Below are 10,000 nucleotides of genomic sequence, written 5' to 3'. Positions count from 1 at the left end.
AGAGAGAGGAGGGGGACAGGTGGAGAGAGAGGAGGGGGGACAGGTGGAGAGAGAGGAGGGGGACAGGTGGAGAGAGAGGAGGGGGACAGGTGGAGAGAGAGGAGGGGGGACATGTGGAGAGAGAGGAGGGGGACAGGTGGAGAGAGAGGAGGGGGACAGGTTGAGAGAGAGGAGGGGGACAGGTGGAGAGAGAGGAGGGGGACAGGTGGAGAGAGAGGAGGGGGGACAGGTGGAGAGAGAGGAGGGGGACAGGTGGAGAGAGAGGAGGGGGACAGGTGGAGAGAGAGGAGGGGGACAGGTGGAGAGAGAGGAGGGGGACAGGTGGAGAGAGAGGAGGGGGACAGGTGGAGAGAGAGGAGGGGGACAGGTGGAGAGAGAGGAGGGGGACAGGTGGAGAGAGAGGAGGGGGACAGGTGGAGAGAGAGGAGGGGGACAGGTGGAGAGAGAGGAGGGGGACAGGTGGAGAGAGAGGAGGGGGACAGGTGGAGAGAAGGAGGGGGACAGGTGGAGAGAGAGGAGGGGGACAGGTGGAGAGAGAGGAGGGGGACAGGTGGAGAGAGAGGAGGGGGACAGGTGGAGAGAGAGGAGGGGACAGGTGGAGAGAGAGGAGGGGGACAGGTGGAGAGAGAGGAGGGGGACAGGTGGAGAGAGAGGAGGGGGACAGGTGGAGAGAGAGGAGGGGGACAGGTGGAGAGAGAGGAGGGGGACAGGTGGAGAGAGAGGAGGGGGACAGGTGGAGAGAGGAGGAGGGGACAGGTGGAGAGAGAGGAGGGGGACAGGTGGAGAGAGAGGAGGGGGACAGGTGGAGAGAGAGGAGGGGGACAGGTGGAGAGAGAGGAGGGGGACAGGTGGAGAGAGAGGAGGGGGACAGGTGGAGAGAGAGGAGGGGGACAGGTGGAGAGAGAGGAGGGGGACAGGTGGAGAGAGAGGAGGGGGACAGGTGGAGAGAGAGGAGGGGGACAGGTGGAGAGAGAGGAGGGGGACAGGTGGAGAGAGAGGAGGGGGACAGGTGGAGAGAGAGGAGGGGGACAGGTGGAGTGAGAGGAGGGGACAGGTGGAGAGAGAGGAGGGGGACAGGTGGAGAGAGAGGAGGGGGACAGGTGGAGAGAGAGGAGGGGGACAGGTGAGAGAGAGGAGGGGGACAGGTGGAGAGAGAGGAGGGGGACAGGTGGAGAGAGAGGAGGGGGACAGGTGGGAGAGAGAGGAGGGGGACAGGTGGAGAGAGAGGAGGGGGACAGGTGGAGAGAGAGGAGGGGGACAGGTGGAGAGAGAGGAGGGGGACAGGTGGAGAGAGAGGAGGGGGACAGGTGGAGAGAGAGGAGGGGACAGGTGGAGAGAGAGGAGGGGGACAGGTGAGAGAGAGGAGGGGGACAGGTGGAGAGAGAGGAAGGGGGACAGGTGGAGAGAGAGGAGGGGGACAGTGAGGAGGGAGGGAGAGAGAGAGGGGGACAGGTGGAGAGAGAGGAGGGGGACAGGTGGAGAGAGAGGAGGGGGACAGGTGGAGAGAGAGGAGGGGGACAGGTGGGAGAGAGAGGAGGGGGACAGGTGGAGAGAGAGGAGGGGGACAGGTGGAGAGAGAGGAGGGGGGACAGGTGGAGAGAGAGGAGAGGAGGGGGACAGGTGGAGAGAGAGGAGAGGAGGGGGACAGGTGGAGAGAGAGAGGAGGGGGACAGGTGGAGAGAGAGGAGGGGGACAGGTGGAGAGAGAGGAGGGGGACAGGTGGAGAGAGAGGAGGGGGACAGGTGGAGAGAGAGGAGGGGGACAGGTGGAGAGAGAGGAGGGGGACAGGTGGAGAGAGAGGAGGGGGACAGGTGGAGAGAGAGGAGGGGGACAGGTGGATGAGAGAGGAGGGGGACAGGTGGAGAGAGGAGGGGGACAGGTGGAGAGAGAGGAGGGGGACAGGTGGAGAGAGAGGAGGGGACAGGTGGAGAGAGAGGAGGGGGACAGGTGGAGAGAGAGGAGGGGGACAGGTGAGAGAGAGGAGGGGGACAGGTGGAGAGAGAGGAGGGGGACAGGTGGAGAGAGAGGAGGGGGACAGGTGGAGAGAGAGGAGGGGGGACAGGTGGAGAGAGAGGAGGGGGACAGGTGGAGAGAGAGGAGGGGGACAGGTGGAGAGAGAGGAGGGGACAGGTGGAGAGAGAGGAGGGGGACAGGTGGAGAGAGAGGAGGGGGACAGGTGGAGAGAGAGGAGGGGGACAGGTGGAGAGAGAGGAGGGGGACAGGTGGAGAGAGAGGAGGGGGACAGGTGGAGAGAGAGGAGGGGGACAGGTGGAGAGAGAGGAGGGGGACAGGTGGAGAGAGAGGAGGGGGACAGGTGGAGAGAGAGGAGGGGGACAGGTGGAGAGAGAGGAGGGGGACAGGTGGAGAGAGAGGAGGGGACAGGTGGAGAGAGAGGAGGGGGACAGGTGGAGAGAGAGGAGGGGGACAGGTGGAGGAGAGAGGAGGGGGACAGGTGGAGAGAGAGGAGGGGGACAGGTGGAGAGAGAGGAGGGGGACAGGTGGAGAGAGAGGAGGGGGACAGGTGGAGAGAGAGGAGGGGGACAGGTGGAGAGAGAGGAGGGGGACAGGTGGAGAGAGAGGAGGGGGACAGGTGGAGAGAGAGGAGGGGGACAGGTGGAGAGAGAGGAGGGGGACAGGTGGAGAGAGAGGAGGGGGACAGGTGGAGAGAGAGGAGGGGGACAGGTGGAGAGAGAGGAGGGGGACAGGTGGAGAGAGAGGAGGGGGACAGGTGGAGAGAGAGGAGGGGGACAGGTGGAGAGAGAGGAGGGGGACAGGTGGAGAGAGAGGAGGGGGGACAGGTGGAGAGAGAGGAGGGGGACAGGTGGAGAGAGAGGAGGGGACAGGTGGAGAGAGAGGAGGGGGACAGGTGGAGAGAGAGGAGGGGGACAGGTGGAGAGAGAGGAGGGGGACAGGTGGAGAGAGAGGAGGGGGACAGGTGGAGAGAGAGGAGGGGGACAGGTGGAGAGAGAGGAGGGGGACAGGTGGAGAGAGAGGAGGGGGACAGGTGGAGAGAGAGGAGGGGGACAGGTGGAGAGAGAGGAGGGGGACAGGTGGAGAGAGAGGAGGGGGACAGGTGGAGAGAGAGGAGGGGGACAGGTGGAGAGAGAGGAGGGGACAGGTGGAGAGAGAGGAGGGGGACAGGTGGAGAGAGAGGAGGGGGACAGGTGGAGAGAGAGGAGGGGGACAGGTGGAGAGAGAGAGGGGACAGGTGGAGAGAGAGGAGGGGGACAGGTGGAGAGAGAGGAGGGGACAGGTGGAGAGAGAGGAGGGGGACAGGTGGAGAGAGAGGAGGGGGACAGGTGGAGAGAGAGGAGGGGGACAGGTGGAGAGAGAGGAGGGGGACAGGTGGAGAGAGAGGAGGGGGACAGGTGGATGAGAGGAGGGGGACAGGTGGAGAGAGAGGAGGGGGACAGGTGAGAGAGAGGAGGGGACAGGTGGAGAGAGAGGAGGGGACAGGTGGAGAGAGAGGAGGGGGACAGGTGGAGAGAGAGGAGGGGGACAGGTGGAGAGAGAGGAGGGGGACAGGTGGAGAGAGAGGAGGGGGACAGGTGGAGAGAGAGGAGGGGGACAGGTGGAGAGAGAGGAGGGGGACAGGTGGAGAGAGAGGAGGGGGACAGGTGGAGAGAGAGGAGGGGGACAGGTGGAGAGAGAGGAGGGGGACAGGTGGAGAGAGAGGAGGGGACAGGTGGAGAGAGAGGAGGGGGACAGGTGAGAGAGAGGAGGGGGACAGGTGGAGAGAGAGGAGGGGGACAGGTGGAGAGAGAGGAGGGGACAGGTGAGAGAGAGGAGGGGGACAGGTGAAGAGAGAGGAGGGGGACAGGTGAAGAGAGAGGAGGGGGACAGGTGGAGAGAGAGGAGGGGGACAGGTGGAGAGAGAGGAGGGGACAGGGTGGAGAGAGAGGAGGGGGACAGGTGGAGAGAGAGGAGGGGGACAGGTGGAGAGAGAGGAGGGGGACAGGTGGAGAGGAGAGGAGGGGGACTGGTGGAGAGAGGAGGGGGACTGGTGGAGAGAGGAGGGGACTGGTGGAGAGAGGAGGGGGACAGCTGGAGAGAGGAGGGGGACAGCTGGAGAGAGGAGGGGGACAGCTGGAGAGAGGAGGGGGACAGCTGGAGAGAGGAGGGGGACAGCTGGAGAGAGGAGGGGGACAGCTGGAGAGAGGAGGGGGACAGCTGGAGAGAGGAGGGGGACAGCTGGAGAGAGGAGGGGGACAGCTGGAGAGAGGAGGGGGACAGCTGGAGAGAGGAGGGGGACAGCTGGAGAGAGGAGGGGGACAGCTGGAGAGAGGAGGGGGACAGCTGGAGAGAGGAGGGGGACAGCTGGATGGAGGAGGGGGACAGCTGGAGAGAGGAGGGGGACAGCTGGAGAGAGGAGGGGGACAGCTGGAGAGAGGAGGGGGACAGCTGGAGAGAGGAGGGGGACAGCTGGAGAGAGGAGGGGGACAGCTGGAGAGAGGAGGGGACAGGTGGAGAGATGGGGACAGAGAGAGATGGGGACAGAGAGAGGGAGTCACAAAGAGAGAGGGGAAGAGAGAGGCAGAGAGAGAGCGGGAGAGAGAGAGCGGGAGAGAGAGAGCGGGAGAGAAAAAGACAGTGAGAGGGCTGAGGGAGAGAGAGAGAGAGTGACAGAGAGAGGGGAGAGAGAAAGAGAGAGAGGGACTCCCTGCAAGAAAACGGGACGTGTGTCGGTGAGGGACCTGGTGGTTGTTTGGGTGATGTGCCTGTCATGGTTGAATAGGGGTGCCAGTGTGCGTGACCTGTGGGTTGTGGGTGTGCGGCTTGCAACAGTGGTAATGTGTGAGGGTGAGAGGAAGCATCTGATTGAAAGAGTTTATTGCAAGTGGGAGTTGGGGGCCCCCCCCTTGCTGGTGAGAAGCCATTAAACAGCCCAGAGAGGCCTGGCTGCTCGCAGAAATCGGTTAAATCACCAGCAGGTACCAATCCACCCTCTGCCTCCCTCCCCCTCTCTCTCTGTCCCCTTCTCTCCCTCTGCCTCTCACGATGTGGAGATGCCGGTGATGGACTGGGGTTGACAATTGTAAACAATTTTACAACACCAAGTTATAGTCAGCAATTTTATTTTAAATTCACAAGGCTTTCGGACGGACTTCCTCCTTCCTCAGGTAAATGCCTCTCACCTCCTCTCTCTCTCCCTCGCTCTCATCTCTCTCTCTCTCCCTCGCTCTCTCTCTCTCTCTCTCCCTCGCTCTCTCTCTCTCTCCCTCGCTCTCTCTCTCTCTCTCTCCTCGCTCTCTCTCTCTCTCCCTCGCTCTCTCTCTCTCTCCCTCGCTCTCTCTCTCTCTCCCTCGCTCTCTCTCTCTCTCCTCGCTCTCTCTCTCTCTCTCCCTCGCTCTCTCCCTCGCTCCCTCTCGCTCTCTCCTCCTCGCTCCCTCTCGCTCTCTCCCTCGCTCCCTCTCTCTCTCTCCCTCGCTCTCTCTCTCTCTCTCTCCCTCGCTCTCTCTCTCTCTCTCCCTCGCTCTCTCTCTCTCTCCCCCTCGCTCTCTCTCTCTCTCCCCTCGCTCTCTCTCTCTCTCCCCCTCGTCCTCTCTCTCTCTCTCCCTCGCTCTCTCTCTCTCTCCCTCGCTCTCTCTCTCTCTCCCTCGCTCTCTCTCTCTCTCCCTCGCTCTCTCTCTCTCTCCCTCGCTCGCTCTCTCTCTCCCTCGCTCGCTCTCTCTCTCCCTCGCTCGCTCTCTCTCTCCTCGCTCTCTCTCTCTCTCCCTCGCTCTCTCTCTCCCTCGCTCGCTCTCTCTCTCCTCGCTCGCTCTCTCTCTCCCTCGCTCGCTCTCTCTCTCCCTCGCTCGCTCTCTCTCTCCCTCGCTCGCTCTCTCTCTCCCTCGCTCGCTCTCTCCCTCGCTCGCTCTCTCTCTCCCTCGCTCGCTCTCTCTCTCCCTCGCTCGCTCTCTCCCTCGCTCGCTCTCTCTCTCCCTCGCTCGCTCTCTCTCTCCCTCGCTCGCTCTCTCTCTCCCTCGATCTCTCTCTCTCTCCCTCGCTCTCTCTCTCTCTCCCTCGCTCTCTCTCTCTCTCCCTCGCTCTCTCTCTCTCTCCCTCGCTCTCTCTCTCTCTCCTCGCTCTCTCTCTCTCTCCTCGCTCTCTCTCTCTCTCCCTCGCTCTCTCTCTCTCTCCCTCGCTCGCTCTCTCTCTCCCTCGCTCGCTCTCTCTCTCCCTCGCTCGCTCTCTCTCCCTCGCTCGCTCTCTCCTCCCTCGCTCGCTCTCTCTCTCGCTCGCTTCGCTCTCTCTCTCGCTCGCTCGGTCTCTCTCCCTCGCTCGCTCTCTCTCTCCCTCGCTCGCTCTCTCTCTCCCTCGCCTCGCTCTCTCTCTCCCTCGCTCGCTCTCTCTCTCCCTCGCTCGCTCTCTCTCTCCCTCGCTCTCTCTCTCCCTCGCTCGCTCTCTCTCTCCCTCGCTCGCTCTCTCTCTCCCTCGCTCGCTCTCTCTCTCCCTCGCTCGCTCTCTCTCTCCCTCGCTCGCTCTCTCTCTCCCTCGCTCGCTCTCTCCCTCTCTCCCTCGCATCGCTCTCTCCCTCTCTCCCTCGCTCGCTCTCTCTCTCCCTCGCTCGCTCTCTCTCTCCCTCGCTCGCTCTCTCTCTCCCTCGCTCGCTCTCTCTCTCCCTCGCTCGCTCTCTCTCTCCCTCGCTCGCTCTCTCTCTCCCTCGCTCGCTCTCTCTCTCCCTCGCTCGCTCTCTCTCTCCCTCGCTCGCTCTCTCTCTCTCTCCCTCGCTCGCTCTCTCTCTCCTCGCTCTCTCTCTCTTCTCTCTCTCTCTCTCCCTCGCTCTCTCTCTCTCTCCCTCGCTCGCTCTCTCTCTCTCTCTCTCCCTCGCTCTCTCTCTCTCTCCCTCGCTCTCTCTCTCTCTCCCTCGCTCTCTCTCTCTCCCTCGCTCTCTCTCTCTCCCTCAGCTCTCTCTCTCTCCCTCGCTCTCTCTCTCACTCTCTCTGTCTTTTTCTCTCTCTCTCGCTGCCTCTCGCCCCCTCTCTGTCCTTTTCTCTCTCTGCCCCTCTCTCTCTGTTGTCTCTCTGAATTTCTCTGGATTGAAAAGTACTCAGGTACGGTACGGCCCGTGTGTGTCTCAGTGTCAGCTCCTGTACATGTACAGTACACAGTGGGTAAAAGGGAACGATTCACTGAGAGATTGCAATGTTGAGTGTAACGGTTATTTGAGGGGTCCAGTCCCTAAACGGGCTGTATTTTGACAGACACTTTTTACAGTAAGGAGTTGAGTTTAGTTTAGGGAGGTGGGTACAATCCGTGTCTGGGACTCACTGGCCCTGTGAAATATTGAATTTTGCTCACAATATGGTGTGTTTGGATTAATAGGGGACCAGGTTTAACTGCACTGGGCTGGATTGTTTTATAAATCTCTCATTGACTGGGTCCTTCAGACCAGGATGGGAGCTGCTTCTCTCTCTCTCTCTCTCTCTCTCTCTCTGTAAAACACCCTGAGGCAGTGAAACACTCTCTGACAAACTGTTCACAGGAACCAACCCATCAGACATGGGGAATAGACAAATACCTGGGACTGGAAATGAGCCTCCCACCAACAGAGCAGAGAGAAGGAGGAAATCATCACACCTTCAAGATCTGGATCGGTTTTGTCTTTGGAGCAGGTTCTGGTTAATTTTACTGCTTTAAAGTTATGTTATGGGACCAGTGAGACTGAGACACACACACACACACACACACACACACACTGTACAGTCAGGAGACACGTGTCCCTTGTACAGACATTGGGTTTGAATTGAGCTGAGCTGTGCCACAAATGAATATGGGATTAAAATCTCAAATTCCAATCAGTTTGCTCCCGAGCTTCCCCATGTGTCTGTGTGGTTCCATTACAATACAATTTCACATGGGGGCCCAAAATGGCTTCGGAATTAACACTATTTCTTTCTGAGTTGTCAGTGACCTTTTCAAAAATTAAACTTCAAACTAAGAAAACATTTGGAGGCTGTTTTCACATTTGGGCTCTCTGCGTGCTGCAGGACGCTCCCTGAAAGTGCTTTTAATTTCAATTAAGACCCGAGATATGTCACATTGTCAGCCTCTGAATAATAGTTTGATCCACTTTGTGTTATTCTGAAAAGTTGCACTTGCAATGAATGAAGGGAGGAATTTGGGCTCGAACAGATGGTGATATTCTGTCGGACGGTCGGTACTGAGGGAGCGCTGCACTGTCAGACGGTCAAGTGTGTGTATCAGTGTCAGCTCCTGTACAATGTCCCAGTGATCCTCCAGTGTCCCCAGAATGTCCCAGTGACCCCCCCCCAGTGTCCCCAGAATGTCACAGTGATCCCCCAGTGTCATCCCAGTGTCCCAGAATGTCCCAGTGATCCCCCAGTGTCCCCAGAATGTCCCAGTGATCCCCCAATGTCCCCTGAATATCCCAGTGATCCCAGAGTAACCCAGACATTACTCACGTGACCCCCATCGGGTCCAGGCTGCGGTGAAGGTCTCAGTCAGTCAGTCCCCAGCGGAGAGAACGATTCTTGGCCCAGGATTCCCCCTCATCCTCCTCCTTCTCACAAAATGTCTCTTTCTGGATCATCTCCTTGCAGCATTTCATCGAAAAGTTTCCTGAGGGGAGAGAGAGAGAGAGAGAGAGAGAGAGGGAATTGATTACAACACAAAAGCAAGGGATTAAAAAGGCACAGCAAGAGCCCAGAGCTTCCTCTCCTCCCACTCCCCCCTCTCTCCCCCTCCCTCTCCCAGTTACACCGACAATCCCTCAGCCCCAACACTGAAACACAAATCCCGGTACAAACCAGAGAATCTAAAGAGAGAGAAAAGTTGGGAGAGAGACAGAGAGAGAAATACACTCAGGACAGGCTGGAGGACCCCGGCAGACTGAGAGATTGTCCCCGCCCCTGGGAGGGTTTGGGACGAGACTCATGGCCATCCCCTCCCCCCGGGGAGCTCTCCACTTCAGCCTTTGAGATATTCTGTAAGGAATCTTACGACACCAGGTTATAGTCCAACAGTTTTATTTGAAAATCACAAGCTTTCGGAGGCTTTCTCCTTTGTCAGGTGAGTGTGGGATTCCATAGTCAGAGAACAATGCCTGGTGATTACAGATAATCTTTCCAACTGCCCGTTGTCAAGGCAATCAAAGGATTCGAATAGTGTTCAGACAGAGAGACGTTACATACGGGACTACTTAATATACTGATCGTCCCGTATGTAGTGTCTCTCTGTCTGAACACTATTCGACTCCTTTGATTGCCTTGACAACGGGCAGTTGGAAAGATTATCTGTAATCACCAGGCATTGTGCTCTGACTATAAAGCGGTACCTTTCATGGAATCCCACACTCACCTGACAAAGGAGAAAACCTCCGAAAGCTTGTGATTTTCAAATAAAACTGTTGGGCTATAACCTGGTGTTGTAAGATTCCTTACATTTGTCCACCCCAGGTCCATCACCGGCATCTCCACATCATTTGAGATATGAGACTGAATCTCAATGTGTCTCCCTCAGGGACCTGTCCATTCTCATGTTAATCCAGGGGACAGCCCAGGGCAGGACTGTTTGACCAGGAGACCTGTCTGCTGAATGAGCCACATTTCAAGGACCTATTTTACTGATTTGAAACCCTCACAGCCTGTCTCCCCCTCTTCCCTACCCCAAACCGAGTTCCCCCGCACCCTCAGCCTGTCTCCCCCCTCCCCTCGTGACCCAAACACCCCAGGGACCTCCGTCACATCCACCCTGCCCGGCGTCCACATTTAAAGAACTAAAGTTGGGCGGAATCTGCTCCGAATACACAAGGGCTGCAGAGCTGGAATGACTGCTGTTTCTCAGACAGTGTTTGACCATTTCATTCTCTCTGTGTGTTTACTGTAAAGAGCTGTGGAGGGAGCAGGGACTCCATCTCATTCTCACCTCCCCGGGTCTGGATGGCAAACAGGTTCTGAGCTCAGGGCACAGCACCATTTCAAACACTCAAATCATCCAAAGGTTGAGAAACGAGATTTAACTGACAGGTTTCCAGCCTCTAATTGAAGTTTTAATATAA

The 10,000-nt window shown here is 58.7% G+C and overlaps 1 protein-coding gene across 1 annotated transcript in view; it reads right to left on the bottom strand.

Moving 5' to 3' along the window:
- The window catches only part of LOC137319364 (zinc finger protein 268-like), a 24,185-nt gene extending 14,206 nt beyond the window's left edge, over positions 1-9,979 (bottom strand). The window contains exons 1-2 of the mRNA XM_067981606.1: positions 9,868-9,979; positions 8,406-8,562 (exon numbers count right to left, since the gene is read on the bottom strand). The gene's annotated coding sequence lies outside the window, so the exon portion shown is untranslated. The remainder of the gene's footprint in view (positions 1-8,405; positions 8,563-9,867) is intronic.
- Positions 9,980-10,000: the final 21 nt, after the last annotated feature.

This window comes from Heptranchias perlo, unplaced genomic scaffold (assembly GCF_035084215.1).
Source record: "Heptranchias perlo isolate sHepPer1 unplaced genomic scaffold, sHepPer1.hap1 HAP1_SCAFFOLD_826, whole genome shotgun sequence".
Taxonomy (NCBI): Eukaryota; Metazoa; Chordata; class Chondrichthyes; order Hexanchiformes; family Hexanchidae; genus Heptranchias; species Heptranchias perlo.
The sequence above is the reverse complement of the archived record's forward strand: the minus strand, read 5'-3'. Positions and strand labels throughout refer to the sequence as shown.